Source organism: Salmo salar, chromosome ssa12 (assembly GCF_905237065.1).
Source record: "Salmo salar chromosome ssa12, Ssal_v3.1, whole genome shotgun sequence".
Classification (NCBI taxonomy): domain Eukaryota; kingdom Metazoa; phylum Chordata; class Actinopteri; order Salmoniformes; family Salmonidae; genus Salmo; species Salmo salar.
This window is the reverse complement of record NC_059453.1, coordinates 63,266,956-63,292,028: the sequence shown is the minus strand read 5'-3', so window position 1 is coordinate 63,292,028 and position 25,073 is coordinate 63,266,956. Positions and strand designations below refer to the sequence as shown.

Genomic DNA, 25,073 nt, shown 5'->3' with positions numbered 1-25,073 from the left:
ACTACTTCTGACACAGCGTATGCTACTGCCACCTTTTTCTGTTTCTACCTAGTTGCAAGATAATGTTCACCTGTCTGCTGAAACATCAAACATTTTGAAGAGGAAATGAGTTTGATGCAGTCCATCTTTGGTCTTGGCACTATCTTCTCTTTCACATATATAGCAGTCTCACATGAGACTATCAAAAATTGCCAGGGATGACTATATTTCAAGTCGCCCCAAGCGGGGTATTGGGTTAAGTTTTCAACCAGCAATAATCACGCCTCAGATGGACTTCATAGGCTATGATATCGCCACTGCAAAAGAATGTCAAATTACAGCTACTCAAACTGTTTGCAGTGTCTTGCACAGCTTCTCCGTTAACGGTATTATTGTGTTTTTACATCGGAATGTCTAGAAGTTCGCCCCCTACTTAACACTTTGGTGGATTCTTGATCACATGTAATTCATGGCAAGGTGGGGTACTTATACAATAGATGTTACTTTTTTCCAGTAGTAAAAAAACTATATCGAGAGCAAAGCATTTTGGGTAATCTGCAGCACTGGCTCAGCTGCAATGGGTCACAAACCCAAAACCTTTTCAACTCAACCTAGTGGAGGCAAGAAAAAGTGTATAACCTGGCTTTGGGTACCTTACTTCTTGCAAGAATTAGAGGCAGTGTGAGGGCAAAGCTGAAAGTGTGGGCCCAAACCCCCCTGTTGCTGAGTCTATTCTCCCCAAGACTACTTCTGACTATATTTCAAGTCATTCCAAGCAGGGTTTTGGGATAAGTTTTCAACCAGCAATAATCACTCCTCAGCTGGACCTCACAGGTTATGATATCGCCTCTGCGAAAGAATATCAGGATACAGCTACTCAAACTGTTTGCAGTATCTCGCACAGCTTTCAGCAAACTGTATTATTTTTTGTTACATTGGTATGTCTAGCAGTTAGCCCCTACCTAACACTTTGGTGGATTCTTGATTGCATGTAATTAATGGCAAGGTGGGGTCCTTGTTCCATAGATGTTACCTTTTTTCCTGTACAAAACCAATATCGAGAGCAAAGCACTTTGGGTAATCAGCACCACTGGCTCAGCTGCAATGGGTCGCGAACCCAAAACCTTTTCAATTAAATCTTGCTGTCACTGCCTCTAGTGGAGGCAAGAAGAAGTGTGTAAAGTGGCTTTGGTTAACTTACTTCTTGCAACAATTAGAGGCAGTGTCGGGGCAAAGCTGAAATTGTGGGCCCAAACCCTCTATTGCTGAGTTTATTCTCCCCAACACTACTTCTGACACAGCGTATGCTACTGCCACCTTTTTCTGTTTCTACCTAGTTGCAAGATAATGTTCACCTGTCTGCTGAAACATCAAACATTTTGAAGAGGAAATGAGTTTGATGCAGTCCATCTTTGGTCTTGGCACTATCTTCTCTTTCACATATATAGCAGTCTCACATGAGACTATCAAAAATTGCCAGGGATGACTATATTTCAAGTCGCCCCAAGCGGGGTATTGGGTTAAGTTTTCAACCAGCAATAATCACGCCTCAGATGGACTTCATAGGCTATGATATCGCCACTGCAAAAGAATGTCAAATTAAAGCTACTCAAACTGTTTGCAGTGTCTTGCACAGCTTCTCCGTTAACGGTATTATTGTGTTTTTACATCGGAATGTCTAGAAGTTCGCCCCCTACTTAACACTTTGGTGGATTCTTGATCACATGTAATTCATGGCAAGGTGGGGTACTTATACAATAGATGTTACTTTTTTCCATTAGTAAAAAAACTATATCGAGAGCAAAGCATTTTGGGTAATCTGCAGCACTGGCTCAGCTGCAATGGGTCACAAACCCAAAACCTTTTCAACTCAACCTAGTGGAGGCAAGAAAAAGTGTATAACCTGGCTTTGGGTACCTTACTTCTTGCAAGAATTAGAGGCAGTGTGAGGGCAAAGCTGAAAGTGTGGGCCCGAACCCCCCTGTTGCTGAGTCTATTCTCCCCAAGACTACTTCTGACTATATTTCAAGTCATTCCAAGCAGGGTTTTGGGATAAGTTTTCAACCAGCAATAATCACTCCTCAGCTGGACCTCACAGGTTATGATATCGCCTCTGCGAAAGAATATCAGGATACAGCTACTCAAACTGTTTGCAGTATCTCGCACAGCTTTCAGCAAACTGTATTATTTTTTGTTACATTGGTATGTCTAGCAGTTAGCCCCTACCTAACACTTTGGTGGATTCTTGATTGCATGTAATTAATGGCAAGGTGGGGTCCTTGTTCCATAGATGTTACCTTTTTTCCTGTACAAAACCAATATCGAGAGCAAAGCACTTTGGGTAATCAGCACCACTGGCTCAGCTGCAATGGGTCGCGAACCCAAAACCTTTTCAATTAAATCTTGCTGTCACTGCCTCTAGTGGAGGCAAGAAGAAGTGTGTAAAGTGGCTTTGGTTAACTTACTTCTTGCAACAATTAGAGGCAGTGTCGGGGCAAAGCTGAAATTGTGGGCCCAAACCCTCTATTGCTGAGTTTATTCTCCCCAACACTACTTCTGACACAGCGTATGCTACTGCCACCTTTTTTCTGTTTCTACCTAGTTGCAAGATAATGTTCACCTGTCTGCTGAAACATCAAACATTTTGAAGAGGAAATGAGTTTGATGCAGTCCATCTTTGGTCTTGGCACTATCTTCTCTTTCACATATATAGCAGTCTCACATGAGACTATCAAAAATTGCCAGGGATGACTATATTTCAAGTCGCCCCAAGCGGGGTATTGGGTTAAGTTTTCAACCAGCAATAATCACGCCTCAGATGGACTTCATAGGCTATGATATCGCCACTGCAAAAGAATGTCAAATTACAGCTACTCAAACTGTTTGCAGTGTCTTGCACAGCTTCTCCGTTAACGGTATTATTGTGTTTTTACATCGGAATGTCTAGAAGTTCGCCCCCTACTTAACACTTTGGTGGATTCTTGATCACATGTAATTCATGGCAAGGTGGGGTACTTATACAATAGATGTTACTTTTTTCCATTAGTAAAAAAACTATATCGAGAGCAAAGCATTTTGGGTAATCTGCAGCACTGGCTCAGCTGCAATGGGTCACAAACCCAAAACCTTTTCAACTCAACCTAGTGGAGGCAAGAAAAAGTGTATAACCTGGCTTTGGGTACCTTACTTCTTGCAAGAATTAGAGGCAGTGTGAGGGCAAAGCTGAAAGTGTGGGCCCAAACCCCCCTGTTGCTGAGTCTATTCTCCCCAAGACTACTTCTGACTATATTTCAAGTCATTCCAAGCAGGGTTTTGGGATAAGTTTTCAACCAGCAATAATCACTCCTCAGCTGGACCTCACAGGTTATGATATCGCCTCTGCGAAAGAATATCAGGATACAGCTACTCAAACTGTTTGCAGTATCTCGCACAGCTTTCAGCAAACTGTATTATTTTTTGTTACATTGGTATGTCTAGCAGTTAGCCCCTACCTAACACTTTGGTGGATTCTTGATTGCATGTAATTAATGGCAAGGTGGGGTCCTTGTTCCATAGATGTTACCTTTTTCCTGTACAAAACCAATATCGAGAGCAAAGCACTTTGGGTAATCAGCACCACTGGCTCAGCTGCAATGGGTCGCGAACCCAAAACCTTTTCAATTAAATCTTGCTGTCGCTGCCTCTAGTGGAGGCAAGAAGAAGTGTGTAAAGTGGCTTTGGTTAACTTACTTCTTGCAACAATTAGAGGCAGTGTCGGGGCAAAGCTGAAATTGTGGGCCCAAACCCTCTATTGCTGAGTTTATTCTCCCCAACACTACTTCTGACACAGCGTATGCTACTGCCACCTTTTTCTGTTTCTACCTAGTTGCAAGATAATGTTCACCTGTCTGCTGAAACATCAAACATTTTGAAGAGGAAATGAGTTTGATGCAGTCCATCTTTGGTCTTGGCACTATCTTCTCTTTCACATATATAGCAGTCTCACATGAGACTATCAAAAATTGCCAGGGATGACTATATTTCAAGTCGCCCCAAGCGGGGTATTGGGTTAAGTTTTCAACCAGCAATAATCACGCCTCAGATGGACTTCATAGGCTATGATATCGCCACTGCAAAAGAATGTCAAATTACAGCTACTCAAACTGTTTGCAGTGTCTTGCACAGCTTCTCCGTTAACGGTATTATTGTGTTTTTACATCGGAATGTCTAGAAGTTCGCCCCCTACTTAAAACCTGTTAGGGCTAGGGGGCAGCATTGACACGGCTGGATAAAAAACATACCCGATTTAATCTGGTTACCACTCCTACTCAGTAACTAGAATATGCATATACTTATTACATATGGATAGAAAACACCCTAAATTTTCTAAAACTGTTTGAATGGTGTCTGTGAGTATAACAGAACTCAAATGGCAGGTCAAAACCTGAGAGATTCCTTTACAGGAAGTGGCCTGTCTGACCATTTCTGGAACTTCTTTGCCATCTCTATCATTTACTAAGGATCTCTGCTCTAACGTGACACTTCCCACGTCGTCCATAGGCTCTCATAGCCCGGGAAAAAGAGAATGTCGTCATTCCAGCCCCAGGCTGAAACACATTATCGCCTTTCTCAAGTGGCCCATCAAGAGACACTAGCTTATGCGCGTGACCCCGACCGCCCCCGCCTTTGGGATTTTTTTCCTCTGTTTGCCGAAAAGGAGATTCCCTGTCGGAATTTTATCGCTTTTCTCACGAGAAAAATGACGTAAAAATTGATTTTAAACAGCGGTTGACATGCTTCGACGTACGGCAATTGAATACTTTGAATTTTATTGTCGGGAATTGCGCCAAGCGCGCGACACTTCTTTACTATTTCGGATAGTGTCTGGAACGCACGAACAAAACGCCGCTATTCGGATATAACGATGGATTATTTTGGACCAAACCAACATTTGTTATTGAAGTAGACGTCCTGGGTGTGCATTCTGACGAAGACAACAAAAGGTAATGACATTTTTATAATAGTAAATATGATTATGGTGAGTGCTAAACTTGCCGGGTGTCTAAATAGCGAGCCCGTGATGCCTGGGTTATGTACTTAGAATATTGCAAAATGTGCTTTCACCAAAAAGCTATTTTAAAATCGGACATATCGAGTGCATAGAGGAGGTCTGTATCTATAATTCTTAAAATAATTGTTATGCTTTTTGTGAACGTTTATCGTGAGTAATTTAGTAAAATGTTAGCGAATTCCCCGTAAGTTTGCGGGGGTATGCTAGTTCTGAATGTCACATGCTAATGTAAAAAGCTGGTTTTTGATATAAATATGAACTTGATTGAACAAAACATGCATGTATTGTATAACATAATGTCCTAGGGTTGTCATCTGATGAAGATCATCAAAGGTGAGTGCTGCATTTAGCTGTCTTCTGGGTTTTGGTGACATTATATGCTGGCTTGAAAAATGGGTGTCTGATTATTTCTGGCTTGGTACTCTGCTGACATAATCTAATGTTTTGCTTTCGTTGTAAAGCCTTTTTGAAATCGGACAGTGTGGTTAGATTAACGAGAGCCTTATCTTTAAATGGCTGTAAAATAGTCATATGTTTGAGAAATTGAAGTAATATGATTTTGAAGATTTTGAAAATCGCGCCACAGGATGGCAGTGGCTGTTACGTAGGTGGGACGAATTCGTCCCGCCGGTCCCATAGAGGTTAACACTTTGGTGGATTCTTGATCACATGTAATTCATGGCAAGGTGGGGTACTTATACAATAGATGTTACTTTTTTCCAGTAGTAAAAAAAACTATATCGAGAGCAAAGCATTTTGGGTAATCTGCAGCACTGGCTCAGCTGCAATGGGTCACAAACCCAAAACCTTTTCAACTCAACCTAGTGGAGGCAAGAAAAAGTGTATAACCTGGCTTTGGGTACCTTACTTCTTGCAAGAATTAGAGGCAGTGTGAGGGCAAAGCTGAAAGTGTGGGCCCAAACCCCCTGTTGCTGAGTCTATTCTCCCCAAGACTACTTCTGACTATATTTCAAGTCATTCCAAGCAGGGTTTTGGGATAAGTTTTCAACCAGCAATAATCACTCCTCAGCTGGACCTCACAGGTTATGATATCGCCTCTGCGAAAGAATATCAGGATACAGCTACTCAAACTGTTTGCAGTATCTCGCACAGCTTTCAGCAAACTGTATTATTTTTTGTTACATTGGTATGTCTAGCAGTTAGCCCCTACCTAACACTTTGGTGGATTCTTGATTGCATGTAATTAATGGCAAGGTGGGGTCCTTGTTCCATAGATGTTACCTTTTTTACTGTACAAAACCAATATCGAGAGCAAAGCACTTTGGGTAATCAGCACCACTGGCTCAGCTGCAATGGGTCGCGAACCCAAAACCTTTTCAATTAAATCTTGCTGTCACTGCCTCTAGTGGAGGCAAGAAGAAGTGTGTAAAGTGGCTTTGGTTAACTTACTTCTTGCAACAATTAGAGGCAGTGTCGGGGCAAAGCTGAAATTGTGGGCCCAAACCCTCTATTGCTGAGTTTATTCTCCCCAACACTACTTCTGACACAGCGTATGCTACTGCCACCTTTTTTCTGTTTCTACCTAGTTGCAAGATAATGTTCACCTGTCTGCTGAAACATCAAACATTTTGAAGAGGAAATGAGTTTGATGCAGTCCATCTTTGGTCTTGGCACTATCTTCTCTTTCACATATATAGCAGTCTCACATGAGACTATCAAAAATTGCCAGGGATGACTATATTTCAAGTCGCCCCAAGCGGGGTATTGGGTTAAGTTTTCAACCAGCAATAATCACGCCTCAGATGGACTTCATAGGCTATGATATCGCCACTGCAAAAGAATGTCAAATTACAGCTACTCAAACTGTTTGCAGTGTCTTGCACAGCTTCTCCGTTAACGGTATTATTGTGTTTTTACATCGGAATGTCTAGAAGTTCGCCCCCTACTTAACACTTTGGTGGATTCTTGATCACATGTAATTCATGGCAAGGTGGGGTACTTATACAATAGATGTTACTTTTTTCCAGTAGTAAAAAAAACTATATCGAGAGCAAAGCATTTTGGGTAATCTGCAGCACTGGCTCAGCTGCAATGGGTCACAAACCCAAAACCTTTTCAACTCAACCTAGTGGAGGCAAGAAAAAGTGTATAACCTGGCTTTGGGTACCTTACTTCTTGCAAGAATTAGAGGCAGTGTGAGGGCAAAGCTGAAAGTGTGGGCCCAAACCCCCTGTTGCTGAGTCTATTCTCCCCAAGACTACTTCTGACTATATTTCAAGTCATTCCAAGCAGGGTTTTGGGATAAGTTTTCAACCAGCAATAATCACTCCTCAGCTGGACCTCACAGGTTATGATATCGCCTCTGCGAAAGAATATCAGGATACAGCTACTCAAACTGTTTGCAGTATCTCGCACAGCTTTCAGCAAACTGTATTATTTTTTGTTACATTGGTATGTCTAGCAGTTAGCCCCTACCTAACACTTTGGTGGATTCTTGATTGCATGTAATTAATGGCAAGGTGGGGTCCTTGTTCCATAGATGTTACCTTTTTTCCTGTACAAAACCAATATCGAGAGCAAAGCACTTTGGGTAATCAGCACCACTGGCTCAGCTGCAATGGGTCGCGAACCCAAAACCTTTTCAATTAAATCTTGCTGTCACTGCCTCTAGTGGAGGCAAGAAGAAGTGTGTAAAGTGGCTTTGGTTAACTTACTTCTTGCAACAATTAGAGGCAGTGTCGGGGCAAAGCTGAAATTGTGGGCCCAAACCCTCTATTGCTGAGTTTATTCTCCCCAACACTACTTCTGACACAGCGTATGCTACTGCCACCTTTTTCTGTTTCTACCTAGTTGCAAGATAATGTTCACCTGTCTGCTGAAACATCAAACATTTTGAAGAGGAAATGAGTTTGATGCAGTCCATCTTTGGTCTTGGCACTATCTTCTCTTTCACATATATAGCAGTCTCACATGAGACTATCAAAAATTGCCAGGGATGACTATATTTCAAGTCGCCCCAAGCGGGTTATTGGGTTAAGTTTTCAACCAGCAATAATCACGCCTCAGATGGACTTCATAGGCTATGATATCGCCACTGCAAAAGAATGTCAAATTACAGCTACTCAAACTGTTTGCAGTGTCTTGCACAGCTTCTCCGTTAACGGTATTATTGTGTTTTTACATCGGAATGTCTAGAAGTTCGCCCCCTACTTAACACTTTGGTGGATTCTTGATCACATGTAATTCATGGCAAGGTGGGGTACTTATACAATAGATGTTACTTTTTTCCATTAGTAAAAAAAACTATATCGAGAGCAAAGCATTTTGGGTAATCTGCAGCACTGGCTCAGCTGCAATGGGTCACAAACCCAAAACCTTTTCAACTCAACCTAGTGGAGGCAAGAAAAGTGTATAACCTGGCTTTGGGTACCTTACTTCTTGCAAGAATTAGAGGCAGTGTGAGGGCAAAGCTGAAAGTGTGGGCCCAAACCCCCTGTTGCTGAGTCTATTCTCCCCAAGACTACTTCTGACTATATTTCAAGTCATTCCAAGCAGGGTTTTGGGATAAGTTTTCAACCAGCAATAATCACTCCTCAGCTGGACCTCACAGGTTATGATATCGCCTCTGCGAAAGAATATCAGGATACAGCTACTCAAACTGTTTGCAGTATCTCGCACAGCATTCAGCAAACTGTATTATTTTTTGTTACATTGGTATGTCTAGCAGTTAGCCCCTACCTAACACTTTGGTGGATTCTTGATTGCATGTAATTAATGGCAAGGTGGGGTCCTTGTTCCATAGATGTTACCTTTTTTCTGTACAAAAGCAATATCGAGAGCAAAGCACTTTGGGTAATCAGCACCACTGGCTCAGCTGCAATGGGTCGCGAACCCAAAACCTTTTCAATTAAATCTTGCTGTCACTGCCTCTAGTGGAGGCAAGAAGAAGTGTGTAAAGTGGCTTTGGTTAACTTACTTCTTGCAACAATTAGAGGCAGTGTCGGGGCAAAGCTGAAATTGTGGGCCCAAACCCTCTATTGCTGAGTTTATTCTCCCCAACACTACTTCTGACACAGCGTATGCTACTGCCACCTTTTTTCTGTTTCTACCTAGTTGCAAGATAATGTTCACCTGTCTGCTGAAACATCAAACATTTTGAAGAGGAAATGAGTTTGATGCAGTCCATCTTTGGTCTTGGCACTATCTTCTCTTTCACATATATAGCAGTCTCACATGAGACTATCAAAAATTGCCAGGGATGACTATATTTCAAGTCGCCCCAAGCGGGGTATTGGGTTAAGTTTTCAACCAGCAATAATCACGCCTCAGATGGACTTCATAGGCTATGATATCGCCACTGCAAAAGAATGTCAAATTACAGCTACTCAAACTGTTTGCAGTGTCTTGCACAGCTTCTCCGTTAACGGTATTATTGTGTTTTTACATCGGAATGTCTAGAAGTTCGCCCCCCTACTTAACACTTTGGTGGATTCTTGATCACATGTAATTCATGGCAAGGTGGGGTACTTATACAATAGATGTTACTTTTTTCCATTAGTAAAAAAACTATATCGAGAGCAAAGCATTTTGGGTAATCTGCAGCACTGGCTCAGCTGCAATGGGTCACAAACCCAAAACCTTTTCAACTCAACCTAGTGGAGGCAAGAAAAAGTGTATAACCTGGCTTTGGGTACCTTACTTCTTGCAAGAATTAGAGGCAGTGTGAGGGCAAAGCTGAAAGTGTGGGCCCAAACCCCCCTGTTGCTGAGTCTATTCTCCCCAAGACTACTTCTGACTATATTTCAAGTCATTCCAAGCAGGGTTTTGGGATAAGTTTTCAACCAGCAATAATCACTCCTCAGCTGGACCTCACAGGTTATGATATCGCCTCTGCGAAAGAATATCAGGATACAGCTACTCAAACTGTTTGCAGTATCTCGCACAGCATTCAGCAAACTGTATTATTTTTTGTTACATTGGTATGTCTAGCAGTTAGCCCCTACCTAACACTTTGGTGGATTCTTGATTGCATGTAATTAATGGCAAGGTGGGGTCCTTGTTCCATAGATGTTACCTTTTTTCCTGTACAAAAGCAATATCGAGAGCAAAGCACTTTGGGTAATCAGCACCACTGGCTCAGCTGCAATGGGTCGCGAACCCAAAACCTTTTCAATTAAATCTTGCTGTCACTGCCTCTAGTGGAGGCAAGAAGAAGTGTGTAAAGTGGCTTTGGTTAACTTACTTCTTGCAACAATTAGAGGCAGTGTCGGGGCAAAGCTGAAATTGTGGGCCCAAACCCTCTATTGCTGAGTTTATTCTCCCCAACACTACTTCTGACACAGCGTATGCTACTGCCACCTTTTTTCTGTTTCTACCTAGTTGCAAGATAATGTTCACCTGTCTGCTGAAACATCAAACATTTTGAAGAGGAAATGAGTTTGATGCAGTCCATCTTTGGTCTTGGCACTATCTTCTCTTTCACATATATAGCAGTCTCACATGAGACTATCAAAAATTGCCAGGGATGACTATATTTCAAGTCGCCCCAAGCGGGGTATTGGGTTAAGTTTTCAACCAGCAATAATCACGCCTCAGATGGACTTCATAGGCTATGATATCGCCACTGCAAAAGAATGTCAAATTACAGCTACTCAAACTGTTTGCAGTGTCTTGCACAGCTTCTCCGTTAACGGTATTATTGTGTTTTTACATCGGAATGTCTAGAAGTTCGCCCCCTACTTAAAACCTGTTAGGGCTAGGGGGGCAGCATTGACACGGCTGGATAAAAAAACATACCCGATTTAATCTGGTTACCACTCCTACTCAGTAACTAGAATATGCATATACTTATTACATATGGATAGAAAACACCCTAAATTTTCTAAAACTGTTTGAATGGTGTCTGTGAGTATAACAGAACTCAAATGGCAGGTCAAAACCTGAGAGATTCCTTTACAGGAAGTGGCCTGTCTGACCATTTCTGGAACTTCTTTGCCATCTCTATCATTTACTAAGGATCTCTGCTCTAACGTGACACTTCCCACGTCGTCCATAGGCTCTCATAGCCCGGGAAAAAAGAGAATGTCGTCATTCCAGCCCCAGGCTGAAACACATTATCGCCTTTCTCAAGTGGCCCATCAAGAGACACTAGCTTATCGCGCGTGACCCCGACCGCCCCCGCCTTTGGGATTTTTTCCTCTGTTTGCCGAAAAGGAGATTCCCTGTCGGAATTTTATCGCTTTTCTACGAGAAAAATGACGTAAAAATTGATTTTAAACAGCGGTTGACATGCTTCGACGTACGGCAATTGAATACTTTGAATTTTATTGTCAGGAATTGCGCCAAGCGCCGACACTTCTTTACTATTTCGGATAGTGTCTGGAACGCACGAACAAAACGCCGCTATTCGGATATAACGATGGATTATTTTGGACCAAACCAACATTTGTTATTGAAGTAGACGTCCTGGGTGTGCATTCTGACGAAGACAACAAAAGGTAATGACATTTTTATAATAGTAAATATGATTATGGTGAGTGCTAAACTTGCCGGGTGTCTAAATAGCGAGCCCGTGATGCCTGGGTTATGTACTTAGAATATTGCAAAATGTGCTTTCACCAAAAAGCTATTTTAAAATCGGACATATCGAGTGCATAGAGGAGGTCTGTATCTATAATTCTTAAAATAATTGTTATGCTTTTTGTGAACGTTTATCGTGAGTAATTTAGTAAAATGTTAGCGAATTCCCCGTAAGTTTGCGGGGGTATGCTAGTTCTGAATGTCACATGCTAATGTAAAAAGCTGGTTTTTGATATAAATATGAACTTGATTGAACAAAACATGCATGTATTGTATAACATAATGTCCTAGGGTTGTCATCTGATGAAGATCATCAAAGGTGAGTGCTGCATTTAGCTGTCTTCTGGGTTTTGGTGACATTATATGCTGGCTTGAAAAATGGGTGTCTGATTATTTCTGGCTTGGTACTCTGCTGACATAATCTAATGTTTTGCTTTCGTTGTAAAGCCTTTTTGAAATCGGACAGTGTGGTTAGATTAACGAGAGCCTTATCTTTAAATGGCTGTAAAATAGTCATATGTTTGAGAAATTGAAGTAATATGATTTTGAAGATTTTGAAAATCGCGCCACAGGATGGCAGTGGCTGTTACGTAGGTGGGACGAATTCGTCCCGCCGGTCCCATAGAGGTTAACACTTTGGTGGATTCTTGATCACATGTAATTCATGGCAAGGTGGGGTACTTATACAATAGATGTTACTTTTTTCCAGTAGTAAAAAAAACTATATCGAGAGCAAAGCATTTTGGGTAATCTGCAGCACTGGCTCAGCTGCAATGGGTCACAAACCCAAAACCTTTTCAACTCAACCTAGTGGAGGCAAGAAAAAGTGTATAACCTGGCTTTGGGTACCTTACTTCTTGCAAGAATTAGAGGCAGTGTGAGGGCAAAGCTGAAAGTGTGGGCCCAAACCCCCCTGTTGCTGAGTCTATTCTCCCCAAGACTACTTCTGACTATATTTCAAGTCATTCCAAGCAGGGTTTTGGGATAAGTTTTCAACCAGCAATAATCACTCCTCAGCTGGACCTCACAGGTTATGATATCGCCTCTGCGAAAGAATATCAGGATACAGCTACTCAAACTGTTTGCAGTATCTCGCACAGCTTTCAGCAAACTGTATTATTTTTTGTTACATTGGTATGTCTAGCAGTTAGCCCCTACCTAACACTTTGGTGGATTCTTGATTGCATGTAATTAATGGCAAGGTGGGGTCCTTGTTCCATAGATGTTACCTTTTTTCCTGTACAAAACCAATATCGAGAGCAAAGCACTTTGGGTAATCAGCACCACTGGCTCAGCTGCAATGGGTCGCGAACCCAAAACCTTTTCAATTAAATCTTGCTGTCACTGCCTCTAGTGGAGGCAAGAAGAAGTGTGTAAAGTGGCTTTGGTTAACTTACTTCTTGCAACAATTAGAGGCAGTGTCGGGGCAAAGCTGAAATTGTGGGCCCAAACCCTCTATTGCTGAGTTTATTCTCCCCAACACTACTTCTGACACAGCGTATGCTACTGCCACCTTTTTTCTGTTTCTACCTAGTTGCAAGATAATGTTCACCTGTCTGCTGAAACATCAAACATTTTGAAGAGGAAATGAGTTTGATGCAGTCCATCTTTGGTCTTGGCACTATCTTCTCTTTCACATATATAGCAGTCTCACATGAGACTATCAAAAATTGCCAGGGATGACTATATTTCAAGTCGCCCCAAGCGGGGTATTGGGTTAAGTTTTCAACCAGCAATAATCACGCCTCAGATGGACTTCATAGGCTATGATATCGCCACTGCAAAAGAATGTCAAATTACAGCTACTCAAACTGTTTGCAGTGTCTTGCACAGCTTCTCCGTTAACGGTATTATTGTGTTTTTACATCGGAATGTCTAGAAGTTCGCCCCCTACTTAACACTTTGGTGGATTCTTGATCACATGTAATTCATGGCAAGGTGGGGTACTTATACAATAGATGTTACTTTTTTCCATTAGTAAAAAAAACTATATCGAGAGCAAAGCATTTTGGGTAATCTGCAGCACTGGCTCAGCTGCAATGGGTCACAAACCCAAAACCTTTTCAACTCAACCTAGTGGAGGCAAGAAAAAGTGTATAACCTGGCTTTGGGTACCTTACTTCTTGCAAGAATTAGAGGCAGTGTGAGGGCAAAGCTGAAAGTGTGGGCCCAAACCCCCCTGTTGCTGAGTCTATTCTCCCCAAGACTACTTCTGACTATATTTCAAGTCATTCCAAGCAGGGTTTTGGGATAAGTTTTCAACCAGCAATAATCACTCCTCAGCTGGACCTCACAGGTTATGATATCGCCTCTGCGAAAGAATATCAGGATACAGCTACTCAAACTGTTTGCAGTATCTCGCACAGCTTTCAGCAAACTGTATTATTTTTTGTTACATTGGTATGTCTAGCAGTTAGCCCCTACCTAACACTTTGGTGGATTCTTGATTGCATGTAATTAATGGCAAGGTGGGGTCCTTGTTCCATAGATGTTACCTTTTTTCCTGTACAAAACCAATATCGAGAGCAAAGCACTTTGGGTAATCAGCACCACTGGCTCAGCTGCAATGGGTCGCGAACCCAAAACCTTTTCAATTAAATCTTGCTGTCACTGCCTCTAGTGGAGGCAAGAAGAAGTGTGTAAAGTGGCTTTGGTTAACTTACTTCTTGCAACAATTAGAGGCAGTGTCGGGGCAAAGCTGAAATTGTGGGCCCAAACCCTCTATTGCTGAGTTTATTCTCCCCAACACTACTTCTGACACAGCGTATGCTACTGCCACCTTTTTCTGTTTCTACCTAGTTGCAAGATAATGTTCACCTGTCTGCTGAAACATCAAACATTTTGAAGAGGAAATGAGTTTGATGCAGTCCATCTTTGGTCTTGGCACTATCTTCTCTTTCACATATATAGCAGTCTCACATGAGACTATCAAAAATTGCCAGGGAAGACTATATTTCAAGTCGCCCCAAGCGGGGTATTGGGTTAAGTTTTCAACCAGAAATAATCACGCCTCAGATGGACTTCATAGGCTATGATATCGCCACTGCAAAAGAATGTCAAATTACAGCTACTCATACTGTTTGCAGTGTCTTGCACAGCTTCTCCGTTAACGGTATTATTGTGTTTTTACATCGGAATGTCTAGAAGTTCGCCCCCCTACTTAACACTTTGGTGGATTCTTGATCACATGTAATTCATGGCAAGGTGGGGTACTTATACAATAGATGTTACTTTTTTCCAGTAGTAAAAAAACTATATCGAGAGCAAAGCATTTTGGGTAATCTGCAGCACTGGCTCAGCTGCAATGGGTCACAAACCCAAAACCTTTTCAACTCAACCTAGTGGAGGCAAGAAAAAGTGTATAACCTGGCTTTGGGTACCTTACTTCTTGCAAGAATTAGAGGCAGTGTGAGGGCAAAGCTGAAAGTGTGGGCCCAAACCCCCCTGTTGCTGAGTCTATTCTCCCCAAGACTACTTCTGACTATATTTCAAGTCATTCCAAGCAGGGTTTTGGGATAAGTTTTCAACCAGCAATAATCACTCCTCAGCTGGACCTCACAGGTTATGATATCGCCTCTGCGAAAGAATATCAGGATACAGCTACTCAAACTGTTTGCAGTATCTCGCACAGCTTTCAGCAAACTGTATTATTTTTTGTTACATTGGTATGTCTAGCAGTTAGCCCCTACCTAACACTTTGGTGGATTCTTGATTGCATGTAATTAATGGCAAGGTGGGGTCCTTGTTCCATAGATGTTACCTTTTTTCCTGTACAAAACCAATATCGAGAGCAAAGCACTTTGGGTAATCAGCACCACTGGCTCAGCTGCAATGGGTCGCGAACCCAAAACCTTTTCAATTAAATCTTGCTGTCACTGCCTCTAGTGGAGGCAAGAAGAAGTGTGTAAAGTGGCTTTGGTTAACTTACTTCTTGCAACAATTAGAGGCAGTGTCGGGGCAAAGCTGAAATTGTGGGCCCAAACCCTCTATTGCTGAGTTTATTCTCCCCAACACTACTTCTGACACAGCGTATGCTACTGCCACCTTTTTTCTGTTTCTACCTAGTTGCAAGATAATGTTCACCTGTCTGCTGAAACATCAAACATTTTGAAGAGGAAATGAGTTTGATGCAGTCCATCTTTGGTCTTGGCACTATCTTCTCTTTCACATATATAGCAGTCTCACATGAGACTATCAAAAATTGCCAGGGATGACTATATTTCAAGTCGCCCCAAGCGGGGTATTGGGTTAAGTTTTCAACCAGCAATAATCACGCCTCAGATGGACTTCATAGGCTATGATATCGCCACTGCAAAAGAATGTCAAATTAAAGCTACTCAAACTGTTTGCAGTGTCTTGCACAGCTTCTCCGTTAACGGTATTATTGTGTTTTTACATCGGAATGTCTAGAAGTTCGCCCCCTACTTAACACTTTGGTGGATTCTTGATCACATGTAATTCATGGCAAGGTGGGGTACTTATACAATAGATGTTACTTTTTTCCAGTAGTAAAAAAACTATATCGAGAGCAAAGCATTTTGGGTAATCTGCAGCACTGGCTCAGCTGCAATGGGTCACAAACCCAAAACCTTTTCAACTCAACCTAGTGGAGGCAAGAAAAAGTGTATAACCTGGCTTTGGGTACCTTACTTCTTGCAAGAATTAGAGGCAGTGTGAGGGCAAAGCTGAAAGTGTGGGCCCGAACCCCCCTGTTGCTGAGTCTATTCTCCCCAAGACTACTTCTGACTATATTTCAAGTCATTCCAAGCAGGGTTTTGGGATAAGTTTTCAACCAGCAATAATCACTCCTCAGCTGGACCTCACAGGTTATGATATCGCCTCTGCGAAAGAATATCAGGATACAGCTACTCAAACTGTTTGCAGTATCTCGCACAGCTTTCAGCAAACTGTATTATTTTTTGTTACATTGGTATGTCTAGCAGTTAGCCCCTACCTAACACTTTGGTGGATTCTTGATTGCATGTAATTAATGGCAAGGTGGGGTCCTTGTTCCATAGATGTTACCTTTTTTCCTGTACAAAACCAATATCGAGAGCAAAGCACTTTGGGTAATCAGCACCACTGGCTCAGCTGCAATGGGTCGCGAACCCAAAACCTTTTCAAATAAATCTGGCTGTCACTGCCTCTAGTGGAGGCAAGAAGAAGTGTGTAAAGTGGCTTTGGTTAACTTACTTCTTGCAACAATTAGAGGCAGTGTCGGGGCAAAGCTGAAATTGTGGGCCCAAACCCTCTATTGCTGAGTTTATTCTCCCCAACACTACTTCTGACACAGCGTATGCTACTGCCACCTTTTTTCTGTTTCTACCTAGTTGCAAGATAATGTTCACCTGTCTGCTGAAACATCAAACATTTTGAAGAGGAAATGAGTTTGATGCAGTCCATCTTTGGTCTTGGCACTATCTTCTCTTTCACATATATAGCAGTCTCACATGAGACTATCAAAAATTGCCAGGGAAGACTATATTTCAAGTCGCCCCAAGCGGGGTATTGGGTTAAGTTTTCAACCAGCAATAATCACGCCTCAGATGGACTTCATAGGCTATGATATCGCCACTGCAAAAGAATGTCAAATTAAAGCTACTCAAACTGTTTGCAGTGTCTTGCACAGCTTCTCCGTTAACGGTATTATTGTGTTTTTACATCGGAATGTCTAGAAGTTCGCCCCCTACTTAACACTTTGGTGGATTCTTGATCACATGTAATTCATGGCAAGGTGGGGTACTTATACAATAGATGTTACTTTTTTCCAGTAGTAAAAAAACTATATCGAGAGCAAAGCATTTTGGGTAATCTGCAGCACTGGCTCAGCTGCAATGGGTCACAAACCCAAAACCTTTTCAACTCAACCTAGTGGAGGCAAGAAAAAGTGTATAACCTGGCTTTGGGTACCTTACTTCTTGCAAGAATTAGAGGCAGTGTGAGGGCAAAGCTGAAAGTGTGGGCCCGAACCCCCCTGTTGCTGAGTCTATTCTCCCCAAGACTACTTCTGACTATATTTCAAGTCATTCCAAGCAGGGTTTTGGGATAAGTTTTCAACCAGCAATAATCACTCCTCAGCTGGACCTCACAGGTTATGATATCGCCTCTGCGAAAGAATATCAGGATACAGCTACTCAAACTGTTTGCAGTATCTCGCACAGCTTTCAGCAAACTGTATTATTTTTTGTTACATTGGTATGTCTAGCAGTTAGCCCCTACCTAACACTTTGGTGGATTCTTGATTGCATGTAATTAATGGCAAGGTGGGGTCCTTGTTCCATAGATGTTACCTTTTTTCCTGTACAAAACCAATATCGAGAGCAAAGCACTTTGGGTAATCAGCACCACTGGCTCAGCTGCAATGGGTCGCGAACCCAAAACCTTTTCAAATAAATCTTCCTGTCACTGCCTCTAGTGGAGGCAAGAAGAAGTGTGTAAAGTGGCTTTGGTTAACTTACTTCTTGCAACAATTAGAGGCAGTGTCGGGGCAAAGCTGAAATTGTGGGCCCAAACCCTCTATTGCTGAGTTTATTCTCCCCAACACTACTTCTGACACAGCGTATGCTACTGCCACCTTTTTTCTGTTTCTACCTAGTTGCAAGATAATGTTCACCTGTCTGCTGAAACATCAAACATTTTGAAGAGGAAATGAGTTTGATGCAGTCCATCTTTGGTCTTGGCACTATCTTCTCTTTCACATATATAGCAGTCTCACATGAGACTATCAAAAATTGCCAGGGATGACTATATTTCAAGTCGCCCCAAGCGGGGTATTGGGTTAAGTTTTCAACCAGCAATAATCACGCCTCAGATGGACTTCATAGGCTATGATATCGCCACTGCAAAAGAATGTCAAATTACAGCTACTCAAACTGTTTGCAGTGTCTTGCACAGCTTCTCCGTTAACGGTATTATTGTGTTTTTACATCGGAATGTCTAGAAGTTCGCCCCCTACTTAACACTTTGGTGGATTCTTGATCACATGTAATTCATGGCAAGGTGGGGTACTTATACAATAGATGTTACTTTTTTCCAGTAGTAAAAAAACTATATCGAGAGCAAAGCATTTTGGGTAATCTGCAGCACTGGCTCAGCTGCAATGGGTCACAAACCCAAAACCTTTTCAACTCAACCTAGTGGAGGCAAGAAAAAGTGTATAACCTGGCTTTGGGTACCTTACTTCTTGCAAGAATTAGAGGCAGTGTGAGGGCAAAGCTGAAAGTGTGGGCCCAAACCCCCCTGTTGCTGAGTCTATTCTCCCCAAGACTACTTCTGACTATATTTCAAGTCATTCCAAGCAGGGTTTTGGGATAAGTTTTCAACCAGCAATAATCACTCCTCAGCTGGACCTCACAGGTTATGATATCGCCTCTGCGAAAGAATATCAGGATACAGCTACTCAAACTGTTTGCAGTATCTCGCACAGCTTTCAGCAAACTGTATTATTTTTTGTTACATTGGTATGTCTAGCAGTTAGCCCCTACCTAACACTTTGGTGGATTCTTGATTGCATGTAATTAATGGCAAGGTGGGGTCCTTGTTCCATAGATGTTACCTTTTTTCCTGTACAAAACCAATATCGAGAGCAAAGCACTTTGGGTAATCAGCACCACTGGCTCAGCTGCAATGGGTCGCGAACCCAAAACCTTTTCAATTAAATCTTGCTGTCACTGCCTCTAGTGGAGGCAAGAAGAAGTGTGTAAAGTGGCTTTGGTTAACTTACTTCTTGCAACAATTAGAGGCAGTGTCGGGGCAAAGCTGAAATTGTGGGCCCAAACCCTCTATTGCTGAGTTTATTCTCCCCAACACTACTTCTGACACAGCGTATGCTACTGCCACCTTTTTCTGTTTCTACCTAGTTGCAAGATAATGTTCACCTGTCTGCTGAAACATCAAACATTTTGAAGAGGAAATGAGTTTGATGCAGTCCATCTTTGGTCTTGGCACTATCTTCTCTTTCACATATATAGCAGTCTCACATGAGACTATCAAAAATTGCCAGGGATGACTATATTTCAAGTCGCCCCAAGCGGGGTATTGGGTTAAGTTTTCAACCAGCAATAATCACGCCTCAGATGGACTTCATAGGCTATGATATCGCCACTGCAAAAGAATGTCAAATTACAGCTACTCATACTGTTTGCAGTGTCTTGCACAGCTTCTCCGTTAACGGTATTATTGTGTTTTTACATCGGAATGTCTAGAAGTTCGCCCCCCTACTTAACACTTTGGTGGATTCTTGATCACATGTAATTCATGGCAAGGTGGGGTACTTATACAATAGATGTTACTTTTTTCCAGTAGTAAAAAAACTATATCGAGAGCAAAGCATTTTGGGTAATCTGCAGCACTGGCTCAGCTGCAATGGGTCACAAACCCAAAACCTTTTCAACTCAACCTAGTGGAGGCAAGAAAAAGTGTATAACCTGGCTTTGGGTACCTTACTTCTTGCAAGAATTAGAGGCAGTGTGAGGGCAAAGCTGAAAGTGTGGGCCCGAACCCCCCTGTTGCTGAGTCTATTCTCCCCAAGACTACTTCTGACTATATTTCAAGTCATTCCAAGCAGGGTTTTGGGATAAGTTTTCAACCAGCAATAATCACTCCTCAGCTGGACCTCACAGGTTATGATATCGCCTCTGCGAAAGAATATCAGGATACAGCTACTCAAACTGTTTGCAGTATCTCGCACAGCTTTCAGCAAACTGTATTATTTTTTGTTACATTGGTATGTCTAGCAGTTAGCCCCTACCTAACACTTTGGTGGATTCTTGATTGCATGTAATTAATGGCAAGGTGGGGTCCTTGTTCCATAGATGTTACCTTTTTTCCTGTACAAAACCAATATCGAGAGCAAAGCACTTTGGGTAATCAGCACCACTGGCTCAGCTGCAATGGGTCGCGAACCCAAAACCTTTTCAAATAAATCTGGCTGTCACTGCCTCTAGTGGAGGCAAGAAGAAGTGTGTAAAGTGGCTTTGGTTAACTTACTTCTTGCAACAATTAGAGGCAGTGTCGGGGCAAAGCTGAAATTGTGGGCCCAAACCCTCTATTGCTGAGTTTATTCTCCCCAACACTACTTCTGACACAGCGTATGCTACTGCCACCTTTTTTCTGTTTCTACCTAGTTGCAAGATAATGTTCACCTGTCTGCTGAAACATCAAACATTTTGAAGAGGAAATGAGTTTGATGCAGTCCATCTTTGGTCTTGGCACTATCTTCTCTTTCACATATATAGCAGTCTCACATGAGACTATCAAAAATTGCCAGGGAAGACTATATTTCAAGTCGCCCCAAGCGGGGTATTGGGTTAAGTTTTCAACCAGCAATAATCACGCCTCAGATGGACTTCATAGGCTATGATATCGCCACTGCAAAAGAATGTCAAATTAAAGCTATTCATACTGTTTGCAGTGTCTTGCACAGCTTCTCCGTTAACGGTATTATTGTGTTTTTACATCGGAATGTCTAGAAGTTCGCCCCCCTACTTAACACTTTGGTGGATTCTTGATCACATGTAATTCATGGCAAGGTGGGGTACTTATACAATAGATGTTACTTTTTTCCAGTAGTAAAAAAACTATATCGAGAGCAAAGCATTTTGGGTAATCTGCAGCACTGGCTCAGCTGCAATGGGTCACAAACCCAAAACCTTTTCAACTCAACCTAGTGGAGGCAAGAAAAAGTGTATAACCTGGCTTTGGGTACCTTACTTCTTGCAAGAATTAGAGGCAGTGTGAGGGCAAAGCTGAAAGTGTGGGCCCGAACCCCCCTGTTGCTGAGTCTATTCTCCCCAAGACTACTTCTGACTATATTTCAAGTCATTCCAAGCAGGGTTTTGGGATAAGTTTTCAACCAGCAATAATCACTCCTCAGCTGGACCTCACAGGTTATGATATCGCCTCTGCGAAAGAATATCAGGATACAGCTACTCAAACTGTTTGCAGTATCTCGCACAGCTTTCAGCAAACTGTATTATTTTTTGTTACATTGGTATGTCTAGCAGTTAGCCCCTACCTAACACTTTGGTGGATTCTTGATTGCATGTAATTAATGGCAAGGTGGGGTCCTTGTTCCATAGATGTTACCTTTTTTCCTGTACAAAACCAATATCGAGAGCAAAGCACTTTGGGTAATCAGCACCACTGGCTCAGCTGCAATGGGTCGCGAACCCAAAACCTTTTCAAATAAATCTTCCTGTCACTGCCTCTAGTGGAGGCAAGAAGAAGTGTGTAAAGTGGCTTTGGTTAACTTACTTCTTGCAACAATTAGAGGCAGTGTCGGGGCAAAGCTGAAATTGTGGGCCCAAACCCTCTATTGCTGAGTTTATTCTCCCCAACACTACTTCTGACACAGCGTATGCTACTGCCACCTTTTTCTGTTTCTACCTAGTTGCAAGATAATGTTCACCTGTCTGCTGAAACATCAAACATTTTGAAGAGGAAATGAGTTTGATGCAGTCCATCTTTGGTCTTGGCACTATCTTCTCTTTCACATATATAGCAGTCTCACATGAGACTATCAAAAATTGCCAGGGAAGACTATATTTCAAGTCGCCCCAAGCGGGGTATTGGGTTAAGTTTTCAACCAGCAATAATCACGCCTCAGATGGACTTCATAGGCTATGATATCGCCACTGCAAAAGAATGTCAAATTAAAGCTATTCATACTGTTTGCAGTGTCTTGCACAGCTTCTCCGTTAACGGTATTATTGTGTTTTTACATCGGAATGTCTAGAAGTTCGCCCCCTACTTAACACTTTGGTGGATTCTTGATCACATGTAATTCATGGCAAGGTGGGGTACTTATACAATAGATGTTACTTTTTTCCAGTAGTAAAAAAAACTATATCGAGAGCAAAGCATTTTGGGTAATCTGCAGCACTGGCTCAGCTGCAATGGGTCACAAACCCAAAACCTTTTCAACTCAACCTAGTGGAGGCAAGAAAAAGTGTATAACCTGGCTTTGGGTACCTTACTTCTTGCAAGAATTAGAGGCAGTGTGAGGGCAAAGCTGAAAGTGTGGGCCCGAACCCCCCTGTTGCTGAGTCTATTCTCCCCAAGACTACTTCTGACTATATTTCAAGTCATTCCAAGCAGGGTTTTGGGATAAGTTTTCAACCAGCAATAATCACTCCTCAGCTGGACCTCACAGGTTATGATATCGCCTCTGCGAAAGAATATCAGGATACAGCTACTCAAACTGTTTGCAGTATCTCGCACAGCTTTCAGCAAACTGTATTATTTTTTGTTACATTGGTATGTCTAGCAGTTAGCCCCTACCTAACACTTTGGTGGATTCTTGATTGCATGTAATTAATGGCAAGGTGGGGTCCTTGTTCCATAGATGTTACCTTTTTTCCTGTACAAAACCAATATCGAGAGCAAAGCACTTTGGGTAATCAGCACCACTGGCTCAGCTGCAATGGGTCGCGAACCCAAAACCTTTTCAAATAAATCTTCCTGTCACTGCCTCTAGTGGAGGCAAGAAGAAGTGTGTAAAGTGGCTTTGGTTAACTTACTTCTTGCAACAATTAGAGGCAGTGTCGGGGCAAAGCTGAAATTGTGGGCCCAAACCCTCTATTGCTGAGTTTACTCTCCCCAACACTACTTCTGACACAGCGTATGCTACTGCCATCTTTTTTCTGTTTCTACGTAGTTGCAAGATAATGTTCACCTGTCTGCTGAAACATCAAACATTTTGAAGAGGAAATGAGTTTGATGCAGTCCATCTTTGGTCTTGGCACTATCTTCTCTTTCACATATATAGCAGTCTCACATAAGACTATCAAAAATTGACAGGGAAGACTATATTTCAAGTCGCCCCAAGCGGGGTATTGGGTTAAGTTTTCAACCAGCAATAATCACACCTCAGATGGACTTTATAGGCTATGATATCCCCACTGCAAAAGAATGTCAAATTAAAGCTACTCAAACTGTTTGCAGTGTCTTGCACAGCTTCTCCGTTAACGGTATTATTGTGTTTTTACATCGGAATGTCTAGAAGTTCGCCCCCTACTTAACACTTTGGTGGATTCTTGATCACATGTAATTCATGGCAAGGTGGGGTACTTATACAATAGATGTTACTTTTTTCCAGTAGTAAAAAAAACTATATCGAGAGCAAAGCATTTTGGGTAATCTGCAGCACTGGCTCAGCTGCAATGGGTCACAAACCCAAAACCTTTTCAACTCAACCTAGTGGAGGCAAGAAAAAGTGTATAACCTGGCTTTGGGTACCTTACTTCTTGCAAGAATTAGAGGCAGTGTGAGGGCAAAGCTGAAAGTGTGGGCCCGAACCCCCCTGTTGCTGAGTCTATTCTCCCCAAGACTACTTCTGACTATATTTCAAGTCATTCCAAGCAGGGTTTTGGGATAAGTTTTCAACCAGCAATAATCACTCCTCAGCTGGACCTCACAGGTTATGATATCGCCTCTGCGAAAGAATATCAGGATGCAGCTACTCAAACTGTTTGCAGTATCTCGCACAGCTTTCAGCAAACTGTATTATTTTTTGTTACATTGGTATGTCTAGCAGTTAGCCCCTACCTAACACTTTGGTGGATTCTTGATTGCATGTAATTAATGGCAAGGTGGGGTCCTTGTTCCATAGATGTTACCTTTTTTCCTGTACAAAACCAATATCGAGAGCAAAGCACTTTGGGTAATCAGCACCACTGGCTCAGCTGCAATGGGTCGCGAACCCAAAACCTTTTCAAATAAATCTTCCTGTCACTGCCTCTAGTGGAGGCAAGAAGAAGTGTGTAAAGTGGCTTTGGTTAACTTACTTCTTGCAACAATTAGAGGCAGTGTCGGGGCAAAGCTGAAATTGTGGGCCCAAACCCTCTATTGCTGAGTTTACTCTCCCCAACACTACTTCTGACACAGCATATGCTACTGCCATCTTTTTTCTGTTTCTACCTAGTTGCAAGATAATGTTCACCTGTCTGCTGAAACATCAAACATTTTGAAGAGGAAATGAGTTTGATGCAGTCCATCTTTGGTCTTGGCACTATCTTCTCTTTCACATATATAGCAGTCTCACATGAGACTATCAAAAATTGCCAGGGATGACTATATTTCAAGTCGCCCCAAGCGGGGTATTGGGTTAAGTTTTCAACCAGCAATAATCACGCCTCAGATGGACTTCATAGGCTATGATATCGCCACTGCAAAAGAATGTCAAATTACAGCTACTCATACTGTTTGCAGTGTCTTGCACAGCTTCTCCGTTAACGGTATTATTGTGTTTTTACATCGGAATGTCTAGAAGTTCGCCCCCTACTTAACACTTTGGTGGATTCTTGATCACATGTAATTCATGGCAAGGTGGGGTACTTATACAATAGATGTTACTTTTTTCCAGTAGTAAAAAAACTATATCGAGAGCAAAGCATTTTGGGTAATCTGCAGCACTGGCTCAGCTGCAATGGGTCACAAACCCAAAACCTTTTCAACTCAACCTAGTGGAGGCAAGAAAAAGTGTATAACCTGGCTTTGGGTACCT

At 42.1% G+C, this 25,073-nt stretch overlaps 35 non-coding genes across 35 annotated transcripts; all 35 read right to left on the bottom strand.

Moving 5' to 3' along the window:
• Nucleotides 1–166: 166 nt before the first annotated feature.
• On the bottom strand, nt 167–308 carry LOC123725807 (U4 spliceosomal RNA). Its single transcript, XR_006758320.1, has one exon. It is a non-coding gene; the product is annotated as a U4 spliceosomal RNA (small nuclear RNA).
• Nucleotides 309–704: 396 nt separating this feature from the next.
• On the bottom strand, nt 705–840 carry LOC123725704 (U4 spliceosomal RNA). The gene has a single exon (XR_006758220.1). It is a non-coding gene; the product is annotated as a U4 spliceosomal RNA (small nuclear RNA).
• A 590-nt stretch (nt 841–1,430) lies between these two features.
• Nucleotides 1,431–1,572, bottom strand: LOC123725806 (U4 spliceosomal RNA). The gene has a single exon (XR_006758319.1). It is a non-coding gene; the product is annotated as a U4 spliceosomal RNA (small nuclear RNA).
• A 396-nt stretch (nt 1,573–1,968) lies between these two features.
• On the bottom strand, nt 1,969–2,104 carry LOC123725702 (U4 spliceosomal RNA). The gene has a single exon (XR_006758218.1). It is a non-coding gene; the product is annotated as a U4 spliceosomal RNA (small nuclear RNA).
• A 591-nt stretch (nt 2,105–2,695) lies between these two features.
• LOC123725805 (U4 spliceosomal RNA) lies at nt 2,696–2,837 on the bottom strand. The gene has a single exon (XR_006758318.1). It is a non-coding gene; the product is annotated as a U4 spliceosomal RNA (small nuclear RNA).
• A 396-nt stretch (nt 2,838–3,233) lies between these two features.
• LOC123725701 (U4 spliceosomal RNA) lies at nt 3,234–3,369 on the bottom strand. The gene has a single exon (XR_006758217.1). It is a non-coding gene; the product is annotated as a U4 spliceosomal RNA (small nuclear RNA).
• Nucleotides 3,370–3,958: 589 nt separating this feature from the next.
• LOC123725804 (U4 spliceosomal RNA) lies at nt 3,959–4,100 on the bottom strand. The gene has a single exon (XR_006758317.1). It is a non-coding gene; the product is annotated as a U4 spliceosomal RNA (small nuclear RNA).
• A 1,863-nt stretch (nt 4,101–5,963) lies between these two features.
• On the bottom strand, nt 5,964–6,099 carry LOC123725738 (U4 spliceosomal RNA). The gene has a single exon (XR_006758252.1). It is a non-coding gene; the product is annotated as a U4 spliceosomal RNA (small nuclear RNA).
• Nucleotides 6,100–6,690: 591 nt separating this feature from the next.
• LOC123725803 (U4 spliceosomal RNA) lies at nt 6,691–6,832 on the bottom strand. Its single transcript, XR_006758316.1, has one exon. It is a non-coding gene; the product is annotated as a U4 spliceosomal RNA (small nuclear RNA).
• A 396-nt stretch (nt 6,833–7,228) lies between these two features.
• On the bottom strand, nt 7,229–7,364 carry LOC123725737 (U4 spliceosomal RNA). Its single transcript, XR_006758251.1, has one exon. It is a non-coding gene; the product is annotated as a U4 spliceosomal RNA (small nuclear RNA).
• Nucleotides 7,365–7,954: 590 nt separating this feature from the next.
• On the bottom strand, nt 7,955–8,096 carry LOC123725670 (U4 spliceosomal RNA). Its single transcript, XR_006758187.1, has one exon. It is a non-coding gene; the product is annotated as a U4 spliceosomal RNA (small nuclear RNA).
• A 395-nt stretch (nt 8,097–8,491) lies between these two features.
• On the bottom strand, nt 8,492–8,627 carry LOC123725735 (U4 spliceosomal RNA). The gene has a single exon (XR_006758249.1). It is a non-coding gene; the product is annotated as a U4 spliceosomal RNA (small nuclear RNA).
• A 590-nt stretch (nt 8,628–9,217) lies between these two features.
• LOC123725802 (U4 spliceosomal RNA) lies at nt 9,218–9,359 on the bottom strand. Its single transcript, XR_006758315.1, has one exon. It is a non-coding gene; the product is annotated as a U4 spliceosomal RNA (small nuclear RNA).
• Nucleotides 9,360–9,756: 397 nt separating this feature from the next.
• Nucleotides 9,757–9,892, bottom strand: LOC123725700 (U4 spliceosomal RNA). The gene has a single exon (XR_006758216.1). It is a non-coding gene; the product is annotated as a U4 spliceosomal RNA (small nuclear RNA).
• A 591-nt stretch (nt 9,893–10,483) lies between these two features.
• Nucleotides 10,484–10,625, bottom strand: LOC123725801 (U4 spliceosomal RNA). The gene has a single exon (XR_006758314.1). It is a non-coding gene; the product is annotated as a U4 spliceosomal RNA (small nuclear RNA).
• A 1,865-nt stretch (nt 10,626–12,490) lies between these two features.
• Nucleotides 12,491–12,626, bottom strand: LOC123725734 (U4 spliceosomal RNA). The gene has a single exon (XR_006758248.1). It is a non-coding gene; the product is annotated as a U4 spliceosomal RNA (small nuclear RNA).
• A 591-nt stretch (nt 12,627–13,217) lies between these two features.
• Nucleotides 13,218–13,359, bottom strand: LOC123725800 (U4 spliceosomal RNA). The gene has a single exon (XR_006758313.1). It is a non-coding gene; the product is annotated as a U4 spliceosomal RNA (small nuclear RNA).
• Nucleotides 13,360–13,756: 397 nt separating this feature from the next.
• Nucleotides 13,757–13,892, bottom strand: LOC123725733 (U4 spliceosomal RNA). The gene has a single exon (XR_006758247.1). It is a non-coding gene; the product is annotated as a U4 spliceosomal RNA (small nuclear RNA).
• A 590-nt stretch (nt 13,893–14,482) lies between these two features.
• On the bottom strand, nt 14,483–14,624 carry LOC123725675 (U4 spliceosomal RNA). Its single transcript, XR_006758192.1, has one exon. It is a non-coding gene; the product is annotated as a U4 spliceosomal RNA (small nuclear RNA).
• Nucleotides 14,625–15,021: 397 nt separating this feature from the next.
• Nucleotides 15,022–15,157, bottom strand: LOC123725699 (U4 spliceosomal RNA). Its single transcript, XR_006758215.1, has one exon. It is a non-coding gene; the product is annotated as a U4 spliceosomal RNA (small nuclear RNA).
• Nucleotides 15,158–15,748: 591 nt separating this feature from the next.
• Nucleotides 15,749–15,890, bottom strand: LOC123725799 (U4 spliceosomal RNA). The gene has a single exon (XR_006758312.1). It is a non-coding gene; the product is annotated as a U4 spliceosomal RNA (small nuclear RNA).
• A 396-nt stretch (nt 15,891–16,286) lies between these two features.
• LOC123725698 (U4 spliceosomal RNA) lies at nt 16,287–16,422 on the bottom strand. The gene has a single exon (XR_006758214.1). It is a non-coding gene; the product is annotated as a U4 spliceosomal RNA (small nuclear RNA).
• A 591-nt stretch (nt 16,423–17,013) lies between these two features.
• Nucleotides 17,014–17,155, bottom strand: LOC123725758 (U4 spliceosomal RNA). Its single transcript, XR_006758272.1, has one exon. It is a non-coding gene; the product is annotated as a U4 spliceosomal RNA (small nuclear RNA).
• A 396-nt stretch (nt 17,156–17,551) lies between these two features.
• Nucleotides 17,552–17,687, bottom strand: LOC123725697 (U4 spliceosomal RNA). The gene has a single exon (XR_006758213.1). It is a non-coding gene; the product is annotated as a U4 spliceosomal RNA (small nuclear RNA).
• A 591-nt stretch (nt 17,688–18,278) lies between these two features.
• Nucleotides 18,279–18,420, bottom strand: LOC123725791 (U4 spliceosomal RNA). The gene has a single exon (XR_006758304.1). It is a non-coding gene; the product is annotated as a U4 spliceosomal RNA (small nuclear RNA).
• A 396-nt stretch (nt 18,421–18,816) lies between these two features.
• On the bottom strand, nt 18,817–18,952 carry LOC123725696 (U4 spliceosomal RNA). Its single transcript, XR_006758212.1, has one exon. It is a non-coding gene; the product is annotated as a U4 spliceosomal RNA (small nuclear RNA).
• A 590-nt stretch (nt 18,953–19,542) lies between these two features.
• On the bottom strand, nt 19,543–19,684 carry LOC123725780 (U4 spliceosomal RNA). Its single transcript, XR_006758294.1, has one exon. It is a non-coding gene; the product is annotated as a U4 spliceosomal RNA (small nuclear RNA).
• A 397-nt stretch (nt 19,685–20,081) lies between these two features.
• Nucleotides 20,082–20,217, bottom strand: LOC123725695 (U4 spliceosomal RNA). The gene has a single exon (XR_006758211.1). It is a non-coding gene; the product is annotated as a U4 spliceosomal RNA (small nuclear RNA).
• A 591-nt stretch (nt 20,218–20,808) lies between these two features.
• LOC123725747 (U4 spliceosomal RNA) lies at nt 20,809–20,950 on the bottom strand. The gene has a single exon (XR_006758261.1). It is a non-coding gene; the product is annotated as a U4 spliceosomal RNA (small nuclear RNA).
• Nucleotides 20,951–21,347: 397 nt separating this feature from the next.
• Nucleotides 21,348–21,483, bottom strand: LOC123725694 (U4 spliceosomal RNA). The gene has a single exon (XR_006758210.1). It is a non-coding gene; the product is annotated as a U4 spliceosomal RNA (small nuclear RNA).
• Nucleotides 21,484–22,073: 590 nt separating this feature from the next.
• Nucleotides 22,074–22,215, bottom strand: LOC123725736 (U4 spliceosomal RNA). The gene has a single exon (XR_006758250.1). It is a non-coding gene; the product is annotated as a U4 spliceosomal RNA (small nuclear RNA).
• Nucleotides 22,216–22,612: 397 nt separating this feature from the next.
• Nucleotides 22,613–22,748, bottom strand: LOC123725732 (U4 spliceosomal RNA). Its single transcript, XR_006758246.1, has one exon. It is a non-coding gene; the product is annotated as a U4 spliceosomal RNA (small nuclear RNA).
• A 591-nt stretch (nt 22,749–23,339) lies between these two features.
• On the bottom strand, nt 23,340–23,481 carry LOC123725683 (U4 spliceosomal RNA). The gene has a single exon (XR_006758200.1). It is a non-coding gene; the product is annotated as a U4 spliceosomal RNA (small nuclear RNA).
• A 397-nt stretch (nt 23,482–23,878) lies between these two features.
• On the bottom strand, nt 23,879–24,014 carry LOC123725731 (U4 spliceosomal RNA). The gene has a single exon (XR_006758245.1). It is a non-coding gene; the product is annotated as a U4 spliceosomal RNA (small nuclear RNA).
• A 591-nt stretch (nt 24,015–24,605) lies between these two features.
• Nucleotides 24,606–24,747, bottom strand: LOC123725769 (U4 spliceosomal RNA). Its single transcript, XR_006758283.1, has one exon. It is a non-coding gene; the product is annotated as a U4 spliceosomal RNA (small nuclear RNA).
• Nucleotides 24,748–25,073: the final 326 nt, after the last annotated feature.